Raw genomic sequence first — 25,582 nt, forward strand, 5'->3', positions numbered from 1 at the left:
CAGAGAACACTTCCTGCAATGACTCAGCCACTCTCTGACTTTTGAATTGAAAAGAAAAATGTATGTAATCTGCTACAGCAAACAGGTAATGGGTGCTGGTGTGAACATGTAGCTGTTGATTTAAGTATTACAGAAAACACTTCAATTTGTGAAAGCTTTGCAGAAAAAAAAAAAAAAAAAAAAAAAAAAAAAAAAAAAAGATGGGTTTACTGCTTTGCTGTACAAATTTAGAGAAATTATTTTAACTAGTTCCCGTCTTTTTTTTTTTTTCTTTTTTTATGAAACTGTCAGTTTCTAATCTTTTAACTAGAAACATACCTGAGAAATCTATTAATAAATTTCAAAAATTTCTCATTAGAGAAACAGTAAGAACATTAATTAATTATCTGATCCAGAACAGAGAAATGCTGGCAATGTAAGCACTGTTACAAAGAATGCTAATTATGTTTACTTTTACTTACATAAACACCAGCATAAAACTGGAAGAGATTACTCCATACTAATACAGAGAATCTCCATGATATGTCAAGATTCTGTGAACATCTTTGAAACCAATACATCAATATTTACACAAAAATCAAAGGGAGAGGAGAAAGAAAAGTTTTTTCTTTAATCAGAATTTTCTCTGTATCTAAACTTTGTAGAGAACAATGAGGAAAGACTTAATAGTAATGAGGAAAGACTAAAAAGTAATAATTTGATTATTTTTTTCCAACGATCCTGTATTAATTGAAAAAATATACGTGTTTTTCCAGAATGTTGTTCTTTGAATAGCATAATAAAACAATGTATTTTTCCTCCTTAAATTTGAAGGAGTTTGATCCAAGCTAATATTACTGAAAACAAAATAGCAAAATAAAAAACACGAGGTGGAATTTTGTATGTCAGTTTTGCATGAAAATGTTGATTAGCCATTTCATGAACTGAGTTGTCTCAAGCAATATGTACACATTGTAATGAGAGATGATAAAGAAGAAGAATGGATGGCCTGAATTATTTTTACTGCAAAAATAAATTTCTAACAAGCAGCATCAATAAAACACAGATCAGTTTGATAAATGTCACACTAAACAGAAGACATTTTTCAAATGTAAATGTTAAGGTATAGTTGAAGCCAAGGTATTTATTTTTAAAGCAGAGGATATTAATGCTGTGATAATTTATAAGATATTTTATTCTGTCCCTTGAGATGACATAGAGTCTGACCTTGGTTAGTTTTTTTCTTTCTAAAGTCTGCCTCAGATTTAGTTAGCAATGCAATGCATTCATTTTTCAAGTCTCCCTTGTATCTATATTCATTAGATATTTTTTTGTTTAATTGAAAAGCTGACTAAGCCCAAATGTGTCTTTGTGTATTGGGCATTCAGCTATAAATTTTAGCTGAGGTTTCTCAACCTCAGCTTTCTGGGATACATCTGTGTTTTACTTAGCCTTTTGTCAAGTAACAAAGAAACAATTCTAGTTACAAAACTCTAGATCTACTCTCTAGCTTAAAACAATTTTTGTCACATCTATGCTAAAGCTGTTTTCTCACAATCTTCTGGTCTCTGTGGATGCTGGTTATAATGCTTTTGTGGAGTCAACATTGAGTTACGTTAAGATGAATAGAATTTAAGACTCAGGCTGACACCACCCATGACTGAATATGCACAGTACCACAAGAGTCCTATTCAATATAATCTCCACAGTCTAACTGGAGTCAGAGTCGCAGGAGATGTCAAGATATCTAAGAAACCTGATCTTTATACTCTGACCTAACTATAAAAGACTAGGCCAGCCTCTGGAGGTTTTTATTATAAACTGTGGAAGTTAAATCCTGGTAAAGGATTTTCATCAACCCCAAAACACGTTCTTCATTTTACTGAGACCATGTGTAGTGAGATTTGAGTTCATCCTAAGTACATATAGCATTGTAAGGTATTTCATATGTGAAATGCAATTATCTGAATCTTATGGATGGTGTGATGAGAGTTGCTATAGAAAAAGTATAGACATCTTGAGACATCATCAATACAACAAATACCTATGCATATCCCACTGTTTTGTTAATATGAAACTCAAGACCTTTTCTGGACCCTATTTCCCTATTTCTGGGTGTTACAGCATGAGGTCCAATAAGCTACAATTAAATTAATGCACATTTATACGTAATGATAAAATGTATGTACATAAAGATTTATACACATAATGTGCATGAAATATGCACATTAATACATAAAACTGAAGTAAACTATATTTTTTAAGAGTAGTTAAATTTCTGGAAGGATTTGCAGATAGCAAAAATAACATAGAATCATAGAATTGTAGAATATCCCAAGTTGGAAGGAACTCATAAGGATCACTGAGTCCAACTCCTGGCACAGCTCAGGTCTACCCAAAAATTCAGAATAAGTACAGTCCAAATGCTTCTTAAACTCCAACAGGCTTGGTGCCATTGCTACATCCCCGGGGAGCCTGTTCCAGTGTGCGGCAGCCCTCTCAGTGAAGAAAGTTTTTGTAATATCCAGTCTGAACCTCCCCTGTTGCAGCTTGACACCATTCCTGTGGTGTTATCACCGGTCACTAAAGAGAATAGATCGGTGCCTGCCCCTCCTCTCCCCCTCAGGAGGAAGCTGCAGACTGCAATGAGGTCTCGCCTCAGCCTCCTTTTTTTCCGGGCTGAATAGGCATAGTGACCTCAGCCACTCCTTGTATGTCTTCCCCTCTCTGCCCTTCATCATCTATGCAGCCCTCCTTTGGACACTCTCCAATAGCTTCACATCCTTTTTGTACTGTGGTGCCCAGAACTGCACACAGTACTTTGAGATGAGGCCACACTAGCGCAGAGTAGAGCAGGACAATCACCTCCCTTGACCAACTAGCGATGCCATGCTTGATGCACCCCAGGATATGGTTGGCCTTCCTGGCTGTCAGGACACACTGCTGGCTTATATTCAGCTTGCTATCAATCACAACCTCCAGATCCCTCTCTGTGGGGCTGCTCTCCACCATTTTGTCACCCAGTCTGTACATATAGACAGGGTTGCCCCATCCCAGGTGCAGCACCCAGCACTTGCTTTTGCTGAACTTCATGTGGTTGGTGATTACCCAGCTCTCCAATCTGTCCAGATCTCTCTGCAAGGCCTGCAAGGCCACCCTCAACAGAGTCCACAACTCCTCCCAGTTTAGTATCATCAGCAAATTTGCTCAAAACACCTTCTAGTCCTACATGCAAATCATTTATAAAAACATTGAAAAGGACTGAGCCTAAAATAGTGACCATCTATCTAGTGACCATCCATCAGCCTGATGCAGCCCCATTTACCACTGACCTTTGAGCCCTGCCCGTCAGCCAATTACTCACCCACTGTATGATGTTTTTGTTTAGCTGTATGCTGGACATTTTGTCCAGTAGGATCCTATGGGAAACATATTTGTTCCTGGCTAACTGACAGTTTCAGTTACATTTCACAAAAAGGGTTTTGAAGTTTGTGAAGTTTTGTGTCCTTCCATGGCAGTGGAAATAGTTTTGCAACAGTGTGAAGATGTTTTCAGATTCCAGAAAAGGAGGATCAGGTCTTGTAAGAAATACCTGATTAAAACTAATTAGTAGCCTGAATATATTTTGGATGTGTATCTTCATTCTGAAAAGTCTGTTTGAACTAAGTAACAGGAGACAAGTCTGTAATGAATGTATAACAAGTAACTATGGTACCCACCATAGCCACTCTTAAGTGTGGATATTCTTCAATATAGGTTGTACTCATAACATGCAAATTAATATTTATCAAAGATCATATGTGCACTATCTGAAGACAAGCTCACTTACATCCTTATTTTTTTTGTTTTTAAATGTTTTCTTTATAGAGAGTAAATGAATGACACTAAAATAACTCCTCTATTAGAAGTTAGTCCAGAAAGTATCAAAATTAATCTGTCATAGTGTAATAATCAGCATTGTTAAGTTCACAGTCTCTGTTTCTCTCTTCAGAAAAGTAAAGTTTCCCAGGGCACAAGGGGACTTTGACTATAATACTCATGAAAGATAAAGGGTAATGAACAACAGCAGTGTGATTGGATGTCCACAATAAAGTTTGGTTTTAATAAAATAAATCAGGCATATACTGTACTTCATATCAATTATGATTAATAAACATTTAATTATTGTAGGAATTCTGAACATAGCTTTAGCTCATCTACACTAACAATAATTTTAATGACAGTAGAATTGATTCTAATAAAGGTAGATCTGCATTTTACTTAAAAATACATATTGCTTCCTGCTTCCTGTTTTTAACTGGTTCTAGGGTTTGAACTTAAATGAGAAATTCTCTGGGGTAGGAAAAACGTTTTTTATTTTTTGTATATGTACTGCATAGTACAGCCTATTTGAGGCCATAAGAAATAGCACAATACAAATCAAGGAACTATATGTTTTTAAGCTCTGAAATTTATGTTTGTTTTCAAGGAAACTGTAGGACAATTTGTGAATTGGTTACAATTCTTCTGCGAACATTGTGCCAAAAGAGGCTTTTCATTAATGACAACATAAGCAAATTTAAATGTGCTTCTATTTCTGCCATCCATATAAAGTATCCAACAAAGCAAGAGTAATTCATTCACTTGTAGCAAATCTTATCTTCTTGATCTATGGTGATCTACAGTTTTTACTATAAATATGTGTACTTATTAACCTTACCAAAGATATGTTGATTTACTTTATTCTAAATTATATTATCATTTGAGGTTCTCTGCTTACAGGGAAATTCAGCCAGCACATATCTTGAGAAACACTGACATTCGTAGATTCATTGAGCTACTTCCAGATACTACTAAATTGTCAACTAATTCAGCTAATGGGGTCTCCAAGATCTATGAAGATAAGGTTTATGCCCTCAGTAATGTAATTTATATGAAAATTAGAGTACACTAGGGGAAATGAATTGACCTTTTAAGATAATATCAAGAAATCCAACTTCTGAAAAGCATTTAATCAAGCAAATTGTACTGCGAATAAAATATTTTTATTTCTGTTTAAGCAAAAGAAGCTGAAAACAAATGATTTTCTGCAATGATGGGGATTCCAGTGGTACTGCAGTGTGAAATTTCAAGGAAATCTAAATATATGAAATAGCTCATTTCAAAGAGTACAGTCTGATTAGTAAACATGCAATGTTTTATACAGTAGCATAAAGTGTGTTTCTTTGAATAACTGATAGCTGGATTATAGAAATCATCTGAAAAAAATAAAGTTATTACAATATTTTCCAGCTAGACATAATGAGACTACATTATTTTCCCCAGAGAAGAAACTTTTTATGGCAAGTTTCTGGAACTACTCGGTTTGCATGGGGTAGTAGAGGTGGGGAGATTTTTTTTTGGAGATTTTTTTTTTTTCCTTTCTTCCCTACAGAGCAGCAGATAGAAATTAACTTTCTAAAACTCTATGTATCTTTTTTTTTTTTTTTTTTTATCTTAATATATGTTCATATGAAAAGATGACTACTGATTTTTATTTATTTTTTTTGACAACAGGACTATATAGCTCAAATTGGGGTTAAATTTCTTTAGATTCTTCGTGGAGTTGGTAAGAATACCATGCTTGCTCCTCTTATTCTGCATCTGACTTCTGTGAAGGTCAATATGAAGACTAGTTCTCAAAATAATACCAGTACTAATGTACTAAGTGTTGCTTTTTTCTAACATAGTTTTGAATTGCTGCTACTATAGGGCACTTAGCACAAGATAAGGTAGCACAGAGTCATCCTATGTGATTTGTAAAATACGCAACCATTCTTCTGAATATTTATATTTGTTATGATGTTTCTTTGATACCCTCTGCTGTTTTGTTTTTACCATCAGAAAGAGCAAAAATACAAAATATGTAAAAATCAATTCTTTTTGAGACAAAGATATTTTACTCAGTGATTAAATTACATAGTACAGTAGAATGTCCAAAACCTTTACACATAATTACAGTGCATATAAATGAATAATATCCATTTATCAAAGAAAAAGAAAAAATAAAATAAAATTAATTTGATATTTAAAGTGTTGAAAGCCAGAATTAACACAAAAGATTATTTTAAACAATTTATAGAGTTCAGATTTAATTATGGCTAAACAGTTGTCTATCTTGGATGCAAACTTCTGAAGATCTAAAAGTTCTAAAACATTTTGCAAAAATATACAATATGCAGTGCGTGGGTTTTTTTTGTTTTGTTATGAAACATTTTTTACATATTTATTTATTAAAAAACAGATCTGCATTACAACTTGTACTGTTGCAATTTTTTATTTTTTTCCTTGCTTCATTGCTTCTTATTAAAGAGGTTTGGGATGGTGAATCACAATACATGTGTAAGAAAAGGCACTGAAAAAATGCTCTTGGAAGAAGCAACAATTTTATTTTATTTTTTTATCAATTTCTGTCATTTTTTTTTTCAGCAACTGCAGCCCCAAATTCAGCTTGCTTACAAGATAGCTGTGTTTGAAAGTGAACAGACCACCCACATATTGAAAAATACAAGGCCAAATTTTTCACTGCTATAGCTCATTACCCTCATTGGCTAATGGCCGAATTTGACATTTAAACACCAACATTTTATTTTAAGTGGTTTATTTTATCATTTCTCGGGTTCCTCTTCCTTTTGCCCAGAGCAAAAAAGTTCCTTGCTGAGGCAAACAAGCATTTTTATGAATGTGTACAGTTTTTTTCAATAGAAGAAACAAGAGAACCAACCTTTCAGACTGTCTCAAACCACACACTTCTGGTGTAATGGAAGGATTGCCTGCTAACACAAATCAGAAATGATAAGAGGTAACACTGAACAGTCATAGTAATTCTGCATGATCTTTTAAAAAAAAAAAAAAAATGGCCACAGCAAACCACTAGTAACTGCTAGAGTCTGAGGATTTTATCAAATTATCTATGAAAGTAACATCTCATGGTTTCCAAGTCTTACTGTTGAGAACTTTTAACTTAACACTATTGTCTGTGTCCTATGCTTTCTAGACATTTAATACAGGAGTGGGAAACACCAAGGACAGATATGGTTCTCGTTTGGACATCTCTTTACAGAAAGGTGTACATAACTTGAACTTTGATAGGCTCAAGAATGCAAAGATCTTGAATATGTTTAAAAGTCTTAAAAAATATATAATAGAAGTTTAAAAATGGAGTCCAAGTTACTATAACAATGGGGTACTCTGAAACTCCAGGACATGCCAGTGGTACCAGCACTAACACTAATAGGATTCTGTTTGTTTGTTGTCCTGATCTTCATCTATCACCTGTAATATCAGGCTGAACTGCTCTGTGTGAAGTTCTGAACTTCATTTATATACATTTATTTATTTTTACCATAGGTATTTTTTTTTCTTTACAATCTGAGCACACAGATCAGCTTCAAAATAATATTTTCAACAGTTTGTACTCAACTTGGTTGCTTAAATTTGTTGGTGACTAAAGCTCACTAAGATCTTTGTTTGCTTCAGAAACATGGAAAATAATTTTAAGGGGACAGCAGAACAGTTATTCACTGATCCAAAGACCAGCAGATTTCCATTAACATCAGAAAGCATTCAGAGCTCTTCATAGCAATTTCTTCTCTGACTGCTGAAGAATAAAATGGTAGTTTATACATTTTTTGAATGGAAGTTCTAAAACAGCATTAAGTGTTCTGATGAATAATGTACAACTACTTACACAGCTGCTGAGATCTTTCTCGGAATTATTTGTCTGTAAAATTTCTTGAGATGAGAGCCTGAACCCAGAATCTCATTATTTTTAGTATCAGCTTTGAACTTATACAGGCTATAAAACTATTGCAAGGAATGCTTATTGTGTTTTAAAATAGAGGCAAACTCCTTTGTATTTACTTTTTCTGTATGGTTATTATTACTTACAAACTGTCAAAAATATCTGTCCATCAATTATGTACATAATTATGCATCAATTCATTGTTTAGCTGCTAGTACCAGTGTTAAAGGGTTGTCACCTAGAAAGTCACAGAAATACAAATTGAGTTCCACTGCAGACTGTTTTTAACCATGACTACCTGCAATCTAATTCAATTGGTGCAAATGGAAGAGGGTGTGAAGGAAATGGAAAAGATTGTACAAAAAAAAAAAAGTCATTGAAACCATATTACTAGTGACTACCACAGTTCTAAAGTCAGTTTGCAAGACTAAGGTCCCCTGGTTTCCCTGATAAATCTTCATCTGATTTGGGCCACTAACCAAATATCTATCACAACTGCAATATAAAAACTTAACAGAAAAGAATACTGAAGCACTAACACGATGTTATTCAGGTCTGTGTATTGAGCATAGACACCATTCTCAAAAGAACTAGCAAATTATATTAGTTTTTATTTATTTATTTATTTTTATTTTTAATTGAATATTGAATTGAAAATAAAAAATATTTTTATTTTTAATTGAAAATTAAAAATAAAACAAAAAGTATTATTTTAGATATTCCTAACCACAGCAAAGATTTGGACATAAGCGCTTGAGTGATCTACCTGTGACAATACAACAGCTCTGTACAGACAGAACTTTAATAGTGAATGAAACAGTGACTCAGAACATTCCTCAAATTCATCATACTACTATACTATTAAAGCTTTAGAGTTACACTGGCACTTGTGGACCACAACTGTACCACTGCAACAAAATATTCTCAGGAATTGTTGGGGAATCTTTATAGTCTAACAAATCCTCAATATAAGTAGAAAATGTGACATCCCTGTTTTAGAGGCTCTCTCAACCTGCTGGTCACACCTTGTTATGGTTTAACCCTGTTCTCAGCTAAACACCATGCAGCCGTTCACTCACCCTCCCACCTTCCTCTCTGGGATGGGGGAGAGAAATGGGAAAGTGAAGCCTGTGGGTTGTGACAGAGACAGTTTATTAAGACAGGATACTACTACTACTACTACTACTAATAATAATAATAATAAGTATGAAACAAGTGATGCACAATGCAATTGCTCACCACCCAATGACCGATGCCCAGCCTACCCCTGAGCAGGTGGCCCACCCACCCCGGCTAGCCACCCCTATATATTATTTAACATGACGTCAGATGGTCTCGAATAACCCTTTGGCCAGTTTGGGTCACTTATCCTGGGTCTGTTCCCTCCCAGCTCCTGATGCACCCCTATCCTGCCCACTGGCAGGACAGAGCGAGCAGCTGAAAAAGTCCTTGGCTTGGTGTAAGCACTGCTCTGCAACAATTAAAACATCAGCATGTTATCAGCACTCTTCTCATCCTAAGCCAAAACATAGCACACTACCAGCTAATAGGAGGAAAATTAACTCTATCCTAACTGAAACCAGGACACACCTCTTTTGATGCAGCCCAGAATGCAGTTGTCTTTCTGGGCTGCAAGTGCACACTGCTGGCTCATATTGAGCTTTTCATCCACCAGAACCCACAAATCCTTCTCTCCCAATGTGTTCTTCTCCCAGTCTGTCCCCCTATCTGGGTTTTCCCTGACCCAGGTACAGCACCGTGCACTTGGACTTATTGAACCTTATGCAATTCACATGGGACCACTTCTCCAGCCTGTCTGGGCTGCTGAATGGCAGCTCTTCCTTCATTGGTATCAACTCAGCTTGGTGTCATCTGCAAACTTGCTGAGGGTACACTCAATCCAGTTATCTATGTCATTGGTGAAGCCCCATTCCCAAGACAAATACCTGAGGGACACCGCTCATCAATGGCCTCCACCTGGTCATAGAACCATTGACCTCTGGGTGCGGCCTTCAAGATGATTCCTTATCCACCAGATGGTCCGTATCTTTCCAGTTTAGAGATTAGGATGTCATGTGGGACTGTGTCAAAAGCCTTACAGAAGACCAAATAGATGACATCAGTTTGTCTTCCCTTTTCAACTAATGATGCAGTCACTCCATCATAGTAGGCCACCAGTTTGGCCAGGCAGGATTTGCCCTTGGTGGAGTCGTGCTGGCTGTCCCAGATTACTTGTCCTGTATGTGCCTTAAAATTCTTCAAGTAGGATCTGTTCCATGATCTTGCCAAGCACAGATATGAGGTTTCACCAGGTCTTCCTTTCTACCCTTTTTAAAAATGACAGTGATATTTCTCTTTTTCCAGTCACAGGGGACTTCACCTGACTTCCATGATTTTTCAAATGATTCTAAATATATCCTCTTTCTCTGAAAGCAGTCTGAAAGATTGCTATGCTGTCAGTGGTCGAAGATATAAAATCATTTCTGTCTGTTACTGATTTTTCCTTTTCTGCATTACCATCTACCACTAAAAGATAAGTAATCTTCATAACTCTCAGTACCTGTGAAATGCAAAGTATTGAAAGAAGATTATTTATGGCTATGTTCAACTTTGGGAAATTTTTATATTGTATTCAGGTGGTTATAGCTAAAATTTCTATCTAATTAATCTAATATTGGGTAATGGCTTTTAGTCTACTAAATATAAATGACTAAACATGAACGGCATGTCAATTATTGGAAATTCAGGTTATTTTAAATATCAGTACATTTCCAGAATCTTATTTAACTTCAAGATCATTTAATTCATCATCTGTATGCCAAAAGAGTAATATCAGCTTTATACAAATAACCATAGATATTATGTCTCCACTGTTGTTCTGTTTTACCAAAAGTTGTCATAGGTCACACATTATCCTTAGCTTAATAGTGACAAGTTATTATTTATGTCTCTTACTGCATTTGCCAAATCTATGTTCTTTTTTAAGATATGAGTATTTTATATGAACAATTACTGCTTCTTTTTAACTATAGTTGACTCGAGAATGCATCTGACGCCTTACACTGAAATGTTACATTTTCTTTTTCCTCTTATGAAGAGTTAGTCAGAAGTCATAATAGAGCCTTTTACAATTCTTCTAATGCAGTGTATGCACTGATGGATAGCAGTCCAGATAATTCAGCCTCACTAGTGGAGTCTGCAAGGAAATATTCTTACCCAACTTCTTTTCATCAGTGTCATGCAAGCTGTGTTAGATGAGAGTGGCAACAGCTTTAGATTCAGGCAAAACAAGTCCCATAAGCATCTATCAAGGTTCTGAACAACCTTAGTTTGCTGATTTTATTGCTCTTCCACAGGATGACTTTAACCGTGCACAGTACTTTCAAATACTTAACAGAAATGCAATGAGGGTGAGGCATGAATGGACAGCTCTATTGTCTCTGTTCTCATTCAGTAAAAGTCATCTTTATTTGTTTGTTTCTTGCAAAATACAGTGTATGCCATTCTCAACAGGATGTCTTTGGTTGTGTTTATAGGGATTGAAAAACATACTGGGAAATACTGGAGTGAAAGTAAGTCTCCAATCTATATTTTCCTGTGTTGAAAGGAAATGTCTTGGCCACGCAGGAGGTCCCATCACTGTGTGCCAGTGGAGACACTTTCTAATGAAACTGTTTGCACAAAAAAAATCAAACACAAAAAAGGTACTGCTGACTCATGACTAGTTATTAGCAGTGTTATTCTTTTATTATCCTTTGGATAATAATTATAACAATATATCTTATTAACAATTTCCACTGTAAACTATTTCCACTTCTAAAAATAAAGTCAAATTTTAACACTTTTTTTTCAGTGTATGTTAAATTAGCACACATACAGACACTTAAACATGCATTTTAAATCCTTCTCTTTTCAAAGCTGTTGTTTTATTGTTGTTGTTGTTGCTGTTATTATTTGGCTGTTGTTTGTTTGTTTCTTTGTTTGTTTTGTTTTTTGTTTTTTTTTACAGAATCTTCATTGGAGTTTCTAACTTTGCAGTAAAATGTTTACAGATTCATTTATGAACCCTTCCTTTACAAAACACAGTGTAATACACAGTGTAATATAGAATGTCATTTTCTTTTGTTTATTTAAAGTACATCAAACACAAAATAACACCACTGAAGAGAAAAACAACTTGCTTGTTCTGGAAACCAACAAAACATCACTTGGGTGAAAATAATTTTCTTGCTTCTTGCCAAATGATTCTAAACTAAGTCATATTCCATCAGTTCTGCATGAAACATTGAACATGTCATTGAGTGACAATATTAAACTCAGACTATGATTATGGTGCTGTTCTCTTACTGTTTGAAATGATAAAATTTAACTTTAATCCAATAACTGAATCTGTATGTAATTTTTGTAACCCATTTTCTACATAATTTCGTGGGCCTCAAACTGGAAGCTGGAGGGCATGACAAGAGACAGCATAGCTAGAATAATATCCTGCAGTTGGTTTTCTAAAGCAATGACAAATTTGTGAAAGTCTAATTTTCACTACTGCAGTATTTAGGAAAATCTTTTAGAGACATTAAAACTATTGTCAAAATAAACAATCTTCAAATGTCATAAAATTTCTACAGCCATTTATCCCCATAATTCCCCATATCAGACTATATGAAGTATAGTATATACTATATACGATATATATCGTATATATCATATAACTTATATTTTTTAAAAATATTAATCACTTAATGATTTTTCTTGTGAAATATGACTTTCATTTGGATTTGAATGAAAGTTAATTCAAAGAGCTGTTAAAGCAGTTTCATACTTTTTGTTTTATCTAGAAAACTCCTGTGTTCTCAGAATTTTATGACATCAAAAAATGCATTAACTACATAGAGATTTTCAAAAAGTTAAATGTTGTTCCATAGTCTATTTCAAAGATTTTCGATGTTATTCCAGTTACTCTATGCAAATTATAATTATCACACTATATCTTTGTCATTTTTGCTAGTGAGACTCCACTTTCTCACAAGTTTTCAGTACTATTGCGTTAAAGGGGTATAGCCTATCAGCCGTGATAAGTCTCATTGCATTCAGGGTACTGAGCTATTATGATTATGGATTCACAAATAATGTAGCACACCCTCACTCTAGTCACATTTCATGAACTACCGTGGCCACACTTAGAGAGTTTGGTCACCTTCAATGAGAATTATCACATACTATCACAGCCTTAAAATTTCTATCCTTTAACATACAAAATTGCTTACAGAAAATTCCAGATCAGTACTTTTGTTAGATCAAGTTGTATTTCTCTCATGAGATCCCTACCAGACTATTCAGGGAGACGTAAGAGGAGTACTGTGATGTCACAAATAATGTTTATATGTTGTTATACATGTAACATGGTATACTGGGTCTGGCTGGGATGTTAACTTTCCCGGCAGCAGCCCATACAGTGCTGTGCTCTGCACTTGTAGCTAGAACAGCAGTGTTATCACACCAGTGTTGTGTCTGTTGCTGAGCAGTGCTGGCACAACATCAGGACTCTCTAACCCTCCTAGGGGGTGGGCAAAAAAATTAGAAGAGAAACATCACCAGGGCAGCTGACCTAAACCAACCAAAGGGGTATGATGTCACCATATGATATGTCACCATACCATATGATGTCACACTCAGCAATAAAAGGTGGAAACAGGAAGAAGAGAAGAGGGGTGGGCTCTACTTGTAGGGAAGTAGAGAGTAATTTCGTTCCTCCACATAGCTTCCTTGCCTTCTCCTCTCCTCTCCTCTCCTCTCCTCTCCTCTCCTCTCCTCTCCTCTCCTCTCCTCTCCTCTCCTCTCCTCTCCTCTCCTCTCCTCTCCTCTCCTCTCCTCTCCTCTCCTCTCCTCTCCTCTCCTCTCCTCTCCTCTCCTCTCCTCTCCTCTCCTCTCCTCTCCTCTCCTCTCCTCTCCTCTCCTCTCCTCTTTCCCCCCCCCTTTAATTAAATTATCCTTATCTCAACCCATGAGTTGTTCTTTACTTTACTTCTTCCCCTCCTCATCTAAGGAGGCGGAGTGAGAGAGCAGTTGTGGTGTTTGGCTGGCTAGTACAGTAAAACCACCGCATGTTTCTTTTATATAGTCATAAATATTGCATACTTTTCATTCTTTGGTACAGGATTTTTTCATAAGAATTTAATTCTCGACAGGTGATCATCTTGTTGCTTATCACTTTCTCAGATGCATATCTGTCTTTTTCATAGATTCATACTGTCAAATCTACAGTGTTTTTTATTTGTTCCTATGTTCCAAAAGTTTATTTCTCACAATGATCCGGTGATTCAGTTTTAAAAGATTGAAAGGAAAGCCTGCTTGTTATCTCCATTGAAATACACTTGTACTGACACAATTTTCACTATCCTAGTACATATGTCATTACATAAAAGGAAAAAAGAGGTAATAATTGTTGTACAGGTGCTCTTTCTAATGAACTGCTGATAAAATTCTACTGATCACGTTAGGTTGCTAGGTTTCATTGTTATTTCCTGTCCTTTGGTTTGAGAGAGAACAGCTTCCACTGCCTAGAAAACAGATGTATTTTCTTTACTTTGTTACCGTAAGACTATCTCAATTTCTTCTAGAACTTTTTCTGATGGCTACCATGATCCTTATATGGTGTCCTGCATAGCTCACTGTATTTCAGACATTCACAGTTGGATTGCAATGGACAGATGTTCAACTGTCTTCAGAGTAAAATTCAAGCCTCTTCAGAGGTAAAATGTCTAATGTGCTGATTAAACCTTTTCTTGAGAGCTTGCTTGAAACTTTAGTCCTGTACATATTTTTCAGCACTAGTGGAACACCTATTAAAAAGTCATCCTGAACACATGGTAAATAAATCAGCTTTTCTCTTGTCCTCTAATCTCAAATGGGGTACCCACCCACAATGATGAATTCTTGCATTATCTGAGGTTTCTAGGTTATTGAGCCTGGAGTGTTTGCTTTATATAAAAGATCCTCATTATAACAGTAACGACTTTTTTTTTTTTTTTTTTTTTTTGATATGAAGATGAACTTTAATATGGATGTTTTGAAAAAAAAATGATACAGACCTTTTAAAAAGTTTAGCCCCATTGCTGCAAATATATTTTTTTTTCTTTATTGTCTGTGAAGTTCATGTGTTTAGAACAGTAGAAGGCAGACACAAAGATACTTTGTCTAAAGTAATTTTGCATCTTACATTTTAGGACTTCCAAATGAATCTGGCTTTAATCTGTGACCGCACTCTCCTACTAAAATATCAGAAAAAGAACATAAAAAACCTTTGCAACCACAGGCTATATTTAAGTAGTCTGTGTTTATGAATGAAAGAGCTTTTTTTTATGCTGAGTTTTCAGTCATATTTTGCTGTCATGAAAAAAAAAAAAAAGAAAAAAAGAAAAAAGAAAAAATGCAAATTGTCATTGTGGTAGAAAGATAGTAAGGTTCATCTGTTAGTATTGTTGATGTATAATGGTCAAGAATAGAAGGAAAAAGACATGACTGATGGTCAGGAATAAAGCAACATTTTCATAAAAGGTATGATTAATTTCACTTGCTGCTTGTAATTTTACTTTCTAATAGATTTGAAAGAATTTAGGGAAAAAGATAGTTTTCTTCATATGGAGATCAGATGACCGTCAAAAAGGTTTTGTTTTGTTTTTTAGACGAAACTTTCAGCTCTATTGAGTGCTCATAAATAATGGTAAAGTATTCAAGATTGTCTATATAAAAATTGACCAACCAATTAAAATATATTTTTTTAAATATACATTATTTTATTATAACAAAGAATATTATTGAACAATATTGATCAATATAAATATTGACCACTTCACTTATTTGTTCTAAAGATATATCTTGGTTTTCCATTAGAATGGAAACATTATTGTCCAAATAAATAGTTTCATTGCTTATAAAAATGAAACGAGAGGTTCATCTGAGAACTACAGTCTTCTGCTTTTGGAAAAAAAAAAAAAAAGACAAAAACAAAACAAAGCAATCAATCAAGAAAACAACAACAAAAATCAAACAAACAAACAAACAAAAAACAAACAGTACTTGTAGCAACTGTTTCATTAATTAAAAAGTATCACTTCCTTTATCTTTCCCTACCAAATTAATCGATAAATATTGACCTTTAAAGTATTACGATAAATGATAAATACAATGGCATGAGATACCTATTATAAAAAATAGCTGAACTAAAGTAAAATTATTATTGGAGATAAGAAATGATTACTCTGTTTTTAGCTTTCTATTACCTGATCTGATAAGCTATTACCTTTATTTACTGCATAAAACTCAAATCCATCAAAATAGTCCTAACTCTATATGTCTACAGAACATCAACCCATGACAGAAATAAATGAAATCCAAGAAATGTGGAGCATGGAATTGAGATGTATAAATCTTTTTAGTCAAGTGTGATTGCTGCTTTTGATAAAATTACAGGATTAGTGGATTCAGAAAACATGGCAGATGCAATATATTTAGATTAGTGAAGCACTTGAAATGCTATGTTCTGAAACGACATAAAATTAATCCAAATTAGTTCAGACAAGAACACTACCACAAAGTCTGGAAAAAAAAAAAAAAAAAAAAAAGGTTGGAGACTCATAAATAACGAATAATGATAATCATCCATGCTTTGCTTTGGAGAAGATTCTGAAAAGAATGATAAAGTCTGCTCCCTTTTTATTTAATGTCTTTTACCTACTGTGTGGTGATACCAAAGGCATATGCTTAAAATGTTCAGGTGTTTACTTTCTCCTTGGAACTTGGTTCCAGGTTGGAGAATTTGGAGCTCAAATTTGGAATTTGAATCTGTGTAGTCGTCTTTTTTTTTTTTTCAGGAAGATTCATAGTCACAAGGGCAAGCAGTTAAGAGAAAGTCTCCATTGGTTTTCCTACTAATTTTAATGGGAGTCATATTTTTCTTTGTCTTAGATAGTGCTTAAATCCTTTTACTCATTCAGATGTTCCCACCACAACATAGTAGTCATAGACTGTTCTACACACAAATGACAACGATATGTGCAATTACCGCACATGATACATAGCTAGAAATGAAGAAATTATGAAAAAAAAAAAAAGACTGGATATCTGCATGAATTCTTTTCTCAATGGAAATATAGAGCAAGGAACATATGAGAGTTGTAAATGAAGAAGGAATAGTCTATTAGGTCTTCCTTATTTCTGTAAAGTAAATAACAACATTTGTACTTTTATACATATTTTTTGTATATTTTGTCTATTTCTATATAGTAAATAGAATATAGATTTATTATATTTATATAAAGTAATTCACCAACCCCTACTTTTTTTTTTTTTTTTTTTCCAGTTTATCTCTTGTTTTCTCTCACTAAAATGAAGTGAAAGGATTTGATAAAAGATTTTAATGAGATCTTACAGATTTGGGGGAAATTCTGTGTCAACATGTTTTAAAACATATAAATAAATAAATATATATATAAATAAATATAACACTCAAAGCAAGGTGTTTTAAAATAAATAAATAAATAAATAGATAAATAAATAAATAAGGGCTTTTAAGCTTCTGAGCCTGGGGAAAGCTTAATTAAATTGAATAGGGAAATTAAATTGAAAAAAAAAATAAATAAAGTGGCAAGAAAAGAAAGCAAATAAGTCAGGGAAACTGCTGAAGAAATAAGAATTAAAACTGATTTCCAGGAAACCAAAGCAAGGTGTTTCATAATCATGCTGTGGATTTCCTTCTGGTAGTTCTTTCCACAAATGTCTTCTACAGAAGATGACAAATAGATGACTAAAGTCTTCTACATTTGTCTGTCTACTTCTACTGTCTGTCTCTTCTACTGTCACATGTTTTTCTAGTGGAAGGACAGACAGTGCTCCCACAGTGGAATTGACTGTGTGAATAAGCTTCCATAAACTGAAAGATTTGCCTGCGTGGAGAAATTTACAGGCATAAAACTGGCAGAATAATTATTTCATTACAAACTATTCTGATAGGACTCTCCAATGTCAAAATTATTTTGGAACAAAAATGCTTTTATTGTTGAGAAGTAACATAATTAATCTGGAGGACAGCTGGATTTACTCAGTGATTGACTGTCCATGTGGGGGAGTTAAATAAGCATAGATTGAGTAAAATAATTCAATTGCTGTAGCTATGCCAGGAAATTACCACACATAAATAGAAATTTATTACAAAATATAAAGATAATACTTGTCCTTTTCCCAATGTGTAAATTTTTGAGAATGGATTACAAATTTAAACCCCTGAGAAAAGTCAGGGTTTTTTTGTTTGTTTTTTTTTTGTTTGTTTGTTTGTTTTTTTTTTTAAGAAATACAGTCACTGGAAATTTTCAACATACATGTATATCCTATGAATAACAGTTGAACTAGTGGTGTTCTTTGACCTGTGAAACAGAAAGCTGATAGAGATCATGCTAGAATTTTGTATATAAAAGTAATAGCTTCTATTAAGTTAAGCTGGAAGCTTAAAAGAAATGAACAATATCTGAAAAGAGGTGGCAAAATCCAAGCTAAATGCTGGTTTAAAGACAGATGTTCTTAATAACCACTTATTATGTTAATAAGGCGGTGGCCGGAGAAAAGAGTCATTAGAGATTTGTGGTAGGGTGATTTGGCTGTGAGATGGAGTAGGTGATCATTTTGTGTCTTTGATAATAGGCAAACTGTGGGTGAAGCAGGTGCTCAAGTAGCTAGGTATGAAGGTAGCAAATATCAATTCATAATTGAATGGATTCCAATGCACTTAATTAAAACAATATTAAAATGTTCTTACTTTATTTTTCTGTTTGTATTAGCTCTGTCCAGTTTTTTGTTTGCTTTCAGTTTCCATGAAAAGTTAGTCTATGGAATTGACTTTTAAAAAATGTATAGGAATTAATCACCAAATAGCCATTATTTTTTTCTACAAGTTGCAACCATACCAATTGTTTATTATTTTTTATTTAATTGTCACTTAGTATTTCATATGATTTTGATGTTTCCTTGAATTTTAGGGGGGATATGTCTTTCTGTCCCTAAAACTAAAATGTCACTCATTTATCCATCCCAACTGTATCTTATCCGTGAGCCACACTGTAGAATTCTTAATAAAGGCAAAATAGATTCAAAAATCTCTCATTAGTCTGCAATTAATTAACTCTAGATTTCCTAATATATAAAAAAAAAACAACAAAAAGTAGGAAAAAAAAAAGAAAAAAAAAAAAACATTAAAATAAAAGAAATCTAGATCCTTTATGACGTTTGGGGGAGGAAGAAGAATGGACCTATGAACAAGAGCTGAATTCACTGATGGTAAAGGTGTTTGTTGATCATGACTATCAAGTAAAGATAGTCATGGTGAAAGTTAAAACAGTTGACTTGGTTACATTATAAAATAAGATCCTGTGAGTTCATTGATTAAGCTTTGTTTTATTCTAAAAGTTAGTGAGTTCTGTTTTAACTACGACTTTACAAATATAATTTATAATACCTAAAGTTTTCATCAGATTTTACTTAGAATTTCTCTGAATGCCAAAGTACATTAGCTTCACAAGGAAAGCTTTTAGTGCCAGAGGCAAAAGTATATTTGTTAAAGCTGAGGGACAGACCTGAATACGTGTTTGGCTTTGCAACTGTAGGACCTGGGTAGCTCATGTCCCCTCATTACTAATCTAACTCATGGGCCTAGCACAGCTATAATGTGTTAACTAGGGGCTAATGTCACAAATAACTACTCCTGTGAACAAACATTGAACAGCGAAGAAATTATAAAAGTTAAGACACTTGCCACACACAGAACAATGTTTTCACATCTTTCAGAATACATTGATGTTTTAACATTCAAAATGAACTGAAGGCTTATTATGCATTTTTGACTTCACCCTATGCTTTCCCAGTAAGAGAATCAAAAGGCGTCTATCTAATTATCTCTTCATAGCATTTACAGAGTAGTTCTGGTGCCTGCCACTCAGGAAAGCATTCTGTGTTTGGGGAGATTACAAACAGCACATAGATGTTTCATGGGGTGGGAGCTGGGGAAGTTATAAACTGAAATAAGAAAGACAATTATACAGTGAGTTAAGTGGCAAAAGCTTCCTAACCACTGAATCTAGAAGATAAAATATCCTGAGACCTTTCACTTGTGAATATCAGCCTGTTCTTTTTTAAGAATTTGCATGAGTACAAACTTGCTTTGAGTTTTTAATTCATACAGTTTAGTCACTTCAGCCATTTTCTAATGTATTGATCAAACACACTATGAGGTATGTCTTGTTAAAGAAAGAAATATATGAATCACACATAATAGATCTCATAAAAAAGTTAAAGTTTTGTTTGTTTGTTTTCTAGAAAATCTCCAGAACTTGATTCTGCAAAATCCAGCAATCTGTGATGCAAGATGAACGTAAAATGCTCTTGCCACAAAACGGGAAGTATTTCTCTCTGTTGTGATGCAGGCTGTGAGATTCTCCAGGCTGCATTGAGAAAGGGACATTAAACAGAGCCTTGTATGGCTTCTTCACCTGGGTTTCGTTCTGGGCAGTTCCCAGTAGCAGAGCTGAGTAGGTCAGACTGTGCTTCCCTTAATCCTCATGATGTCAACAGGCCAGTAACCAGCTGGGGCTTTCTGTTGTGAGATACTTCCTCATGCTCTTCACCTTCCTCAGTGGAAAATAACTATGTTAACAAGTAGTTTAGCTCATTAGAAGAAGACTAAAACAATTTGTGTATGTCACCTCTAGAAATGGTACATACAAGTTACGTGATTTATTTAAGGTTATATTTTCTCCACTTTCCTGTAACAAATATCACCTCAGTGCCCATGATTTGAAGCTATCTGCAAGCCCAGGCATTGTTTCAGAACTTTATCCTCCCAGTGGGATTTAGCCAACCTCTTTTCAGTGATTTGTGGGGATAGGACAAGGGGTACTGGCTACAAAATGGAGCACTGGAAGTTCTGCACCAACATGTGAAAGAACTTCTTTACGGTGAGGGTGACGGAGAACTGGAACAGGCTGCCCAGGAAGGTTGTGGAGTATCCTTCTCTAGAGATATTCAAAGCCCATCTGGATGCTTACCTGGGCAACCTGCTCTAGGGAATCTGCTTTGACAGGGGGGTTGGACCTAATGATCTCCTGAGGTCCCTTCCAACCCCTAAAATTCTGTGATTCTGTAATTCTGTGATATAAGAACTAACTTAAAAACAATAATAATAATAACCCCATGGCTTTTTTTATTTATTTTATTATTATTATTATTTTTTAATTTTTGTTTCCAACCTCAGACAGCACCTGGTCGGAAAAAGAAGAACCAGATTTTAAAAATTACAGTAATTTCCGAATAAGAGCCAAATAGCAAGAACCAATAGGATGAAGTAGATACAGTCGTATAGGTGTAATCTTGATTTGGAAGAAGAAGAAGCTGCCATCAGCTTAGTTAAGACATATCCCCATGGTCATGGGAGAACAGATTACAGGAGACTGGTTTTAGTAGTTTATCAAACACACCTAGATAACTATCTCCAGACTTACATCATGTAAAGAAAGAACATAAGAATAACTACATGTGAAGAAATTCTTATGAATTCCAGTGGTTTAGAAACATATTAAGCTACAAATTCTACCTGAACAATGACAACAATCATTACTAGAGAATCTGCTCATAGTACATTAGCCACTCAAGAAAGCTGGTTAATATTCAAGGATTGCCTCCTCCAAGCTCAAGAGCAATGCATCCTAGAAAAGATGAAGTTGGGGAAAAGCTCTCAGAAGCCTTCATGGATGAACAAGGAGCTCCTGGTCAAACCCAAATAGAAAAAGGAGGCCTACAGAGAGTGGAAAAAAAGGACAGATAGTCTGTGAGAGATAGAGAGACACTGTCTGAGAAGCCAGGGATCAGGAAAACTAAATAATTTAGAATTAAATTTGGTCAGGGACATCAATTACAACAACAACAACAACAAAAAAAAGACTTCCATAGGTAAATCAGTGATAAAAGGAAGACTAGGGAAATTGTGGGTCCACTCTGGAAGGAAACAGGAGACCTGGTTATGCAGGATACAGAGAACTCTGAGATACTTTTTTTTAGTCAGTCTTCAACGGCAAGAGTTCTAGCCATATAGCCCAAGTTCAAGAAGGCAAAGTCAGGGACTAGGAGAATGAAGAACCGTCCAGTGAAGAACCGTCCAGTGAAGAACCGTCAAGACCTCATGAGATGCCTCTGTGAGTCCTGAGGGAACTGGTGGATGTAGTTGCTAAATCATTTTCCATCATATTTGAAAAGTCGTGGCATTCTGGTGAAGTTCCCACTGACTGGAAAAGAGGAAACATAACCCCAATTTTTTAAAAGGGTAAGAAGTAAGACCTGGGGAACTACAGGCCAGTGAGTCCCGCATCTGTGCACAGCAAGATCATGGAGTAGATCCTCCAAGAAAATACGCTAAGGCCCATGGAAAATAAGGAGGTGATAGGTGACAGCCAACAGAGGTTCACTGAGGACAGATTGTGCCTGACAAATCTGATAGCATTCTATGATGTAGCATTGGTGAGTAAGGGAAGAGCAACTGACATCATCAACCTGGACTTGTGCAAAATATTTAACACTGTTTCCCATTGTATCCTTGTCTCCAAAGTGGAGATAAATGGATTTAATGGATGGACCACTCGGTGGGTATGGAATTGGCTGAATGGTTGCACTCAAAGTGTTGTGTGTGGTCAACGACTTAACTTCCAGGTGGAGATAAGTAATTTGTGGTGTTCCTCAAGGGCTAGCATTGGGACCAGTGTTGTTTAACATCTTTGTTGATTACCTGTACAGTGGGATTGAGCGTACCCTCAGTGAGTTTGCCATTTGTGGCATAACGACCACACGGACACCAGGGTTCTTTTAGGATCAGTAGCTGCTACCATTTTATTGATGACATAACTTCAACCTCTCTCTTATTGAGGGCAGGCTCCCTTTTTATACCATTAACTCTACAGCAGTACTGCAGTACTTTTCCAATAACTATTTATTGGTCAAACAACTTTGCCCAGCAACCACAAACACCCAGCAACTTCCACATCTTAATGGCTTGAGAACAAGCAGTCTGAGACAGCAAGGTGTCTCCTGAAACACCCTTCTTTGCTTCTTCTAAGCTCTTTATGTTCCTCCTGGCCTCATCATTAAGAGTCCGATGTTATCACCAACTATGGGGCTTGTTGACCCCCATAGCCACACTCCCACAGTCAACAGCAACAAGCTGTGTGGTGGAGTCAACACACCAGAGGGAAGGCATGCCATTCATAGGGACCGTGACAGGCTTGAGAGGTGGGCCTCATGAAGGTGTGATCCTCATGAAGTTCCACAAGGCCAAGTGCAAGGTTCTGCATCTGAGTTGGGGCAATCCCAAGCACAAGTACAGGTTGGGTGGAGAATGGATTTAGAACAGCCGTGATGAGAAGGATCTGTGGGCGCTGGTTGATTAAAAGCTCAACATGAGCAAGCAATATACATTTGCATCCCAGAAAGCTATTTGTATCCCAGGCAGCATCAAGAGAAGCATAGACAGCATGGAGGTGATTCTCTCCCTGTTCTCTGCTGTCATGAGACCCCATCTGGCGTACCATGTTCAGTTCTGGGGCTCCCAGCACAAGAAGAACGTGGACATATTACAATGAGTCTAGATGAGGACCATGAAGATGATCAACAGGCTGGAACACATCTGCTATAAGGACAGTCAGAGGGAGTTAAGGTTGTTCAGCCTGGAGAACAGAAGGCTCTGGGGAAACTTCATTGCAACTTTCCAGTACCTAAATAGGGTGTACAAGAAAGGCAGAGAGGGACTGTTTGTCAGGGAGTATAATGGTAAAACAGAGTGTGTTGGCTTTAAGCTAAAAAAAAAAAAAAAAACAAAACAAAAAACAAAAAAACAAAAAACAACAAAACATTTATATTAGATATTAGGAAGAAATTCTTTACTCTCAGGTTGATGAGGCACTAGAATGTGTTGCCTAGAGAAGCTGTAGATGCTTCATCCCATGGAATGTGTCCATGGTGTGTGTGGGGGGGGGGGGGGGGAGGGGAAGGAGGGGGAATTATATGATTCTGAAGGTCCCTGCCAATCCAAACCATTTGATGATTCTACATTTGTCTGACCCCTTTTAGGGACATTTATACTTTTATAGTCTATATATTTCCTGTACTTATATGTCCATGATCTTATTGGAGGGTGGAGGGGAAGAGGGGGGAGGTGGTGAGATAGGAGTGATTAGTGTTGTTGGATGTTCACAGTCCCTTAAATGTATATTATCAGCATAGGTTAAGGATCAAACAGACAGAAAATAAGAGTAAAAATAAAGTAGGCATTAAGGAATATACATATTTGTGTGTGTGTGTGTGTGTCATTAAACTAGTAATGCAAAGCACTTATCTATTATCTTCTAAAGTATTTTGATTATTGTCTTGTAGTTTGCTATGCTGTTACTCAAATGAAACAGTAATGAATGTGAACTCATTTTTCATTTTCTCAAATGACTATTTCATGTATTTAATGAATTTTAGGGGTCAACAGTTGTTCTCTGTGACTTTTATATCACTTTGAAATATACTAGAGCTATCCTGTGGGATTTGACCTTGTATATGGAGAGTAAAAGTGAGCTACATGGTAGTTCAGAAGCAATTTATAATTCCACAGTAGACCAGACATCTGATCCCAATAAATATTTCTCCCAAAGACTGTCAACACGTTTTTATTTTTTTAACTTTTTAATAGGTGTAAATCATATGCACATAGTTTAAAATTTTAGAAACATAAAAATATTTCTCATATATTAAATCTGTGATTAAAAAACAAAACAAACAAACAAACAAACAAACAAAAAGTTGTTTTGTGATAATTCAATAGTACCTTGCTACAGTCAGCTATAATAAGCTATTCAGAATATTGACTCCAATTGCTCTTTGTAAATTTTCTAGATGAAAACTGTAACCCACCTGTGCAGAAGTGTAATGAAAGCCATGTAATTATTGTCCATTTTGTAACCATTCTTGGTAAAGGGAATGTATTATGAACTTGAGAAGAACTCGTAACTTCAAAATATATTACAAACTTAAGGATTTGGTATTATGTTTTGTGCAATAATGTAGAGAGATAGAAAATCAAGGTAAATATTATTAATGAGCTTTAATACACTGAGACTTCAAATTACATCTTTTGATCAGTAAGGATCTATTTCAGAAATGCAATCAGCCTTAGCATGGTGTTGTGGACTGTATCACCCTGTGTAGAATAACATTTGTCTCAGTATTATAAAAGGTGATTACAGTAATTAAGTTCCTAAGTGTTATGCCTAAAATTAAGTGAAATGAGGTTAGATCTAAGAAAGAGTTTCTAATACAGGGACAGTTTTCTTCATTTCTACATATTTTCATAAAATAAAAATAGAAATAATAGTAAGAAACAGGAAGTAATTTTTCCTTCCTTCTGTGCTTGTAATATAAAGGGAGCATAGTTCTGGCAATTTGCACTATATAATTCTGTGGTCCAGACTGCGTTAGTGGGGTAGGGGTTGTCTGGGTAATAACTCAATTTCTATGAAAATCCAACCATTATGGAGCTACACCACCAGCTGTGGTTATGATCCAAGACTTTTAATTAGCCTTTTGGGTTCCTCTCCAGGAAAGTACTCAAAAATGCGGGTAGGTTTAAGCACAGGGTTGCAAAAGTGATTTCGTTGGGATTCTTGATGAACTTGAACCCTAGTAACTTACATTGAAAGAAAACCCTGAACTTAATATAAATGAAATGAGTGATTATATTGTTAAAAAATAAAACTGTATTTATTTATCATC

Source organism: Anas acuta, chromosome 2, assembly GCF_963932015.1.
Source record: "Anas acuta chromosome 2, bAnaAcu1.1, whole genome shotgun sequence".
In the NCBI taxonomy this organism is placed as follows: Eukaryota; Metazoa; Chordata; class Aves; order Anseriformes; family Anatidae; genus Anas; species Anas acuta.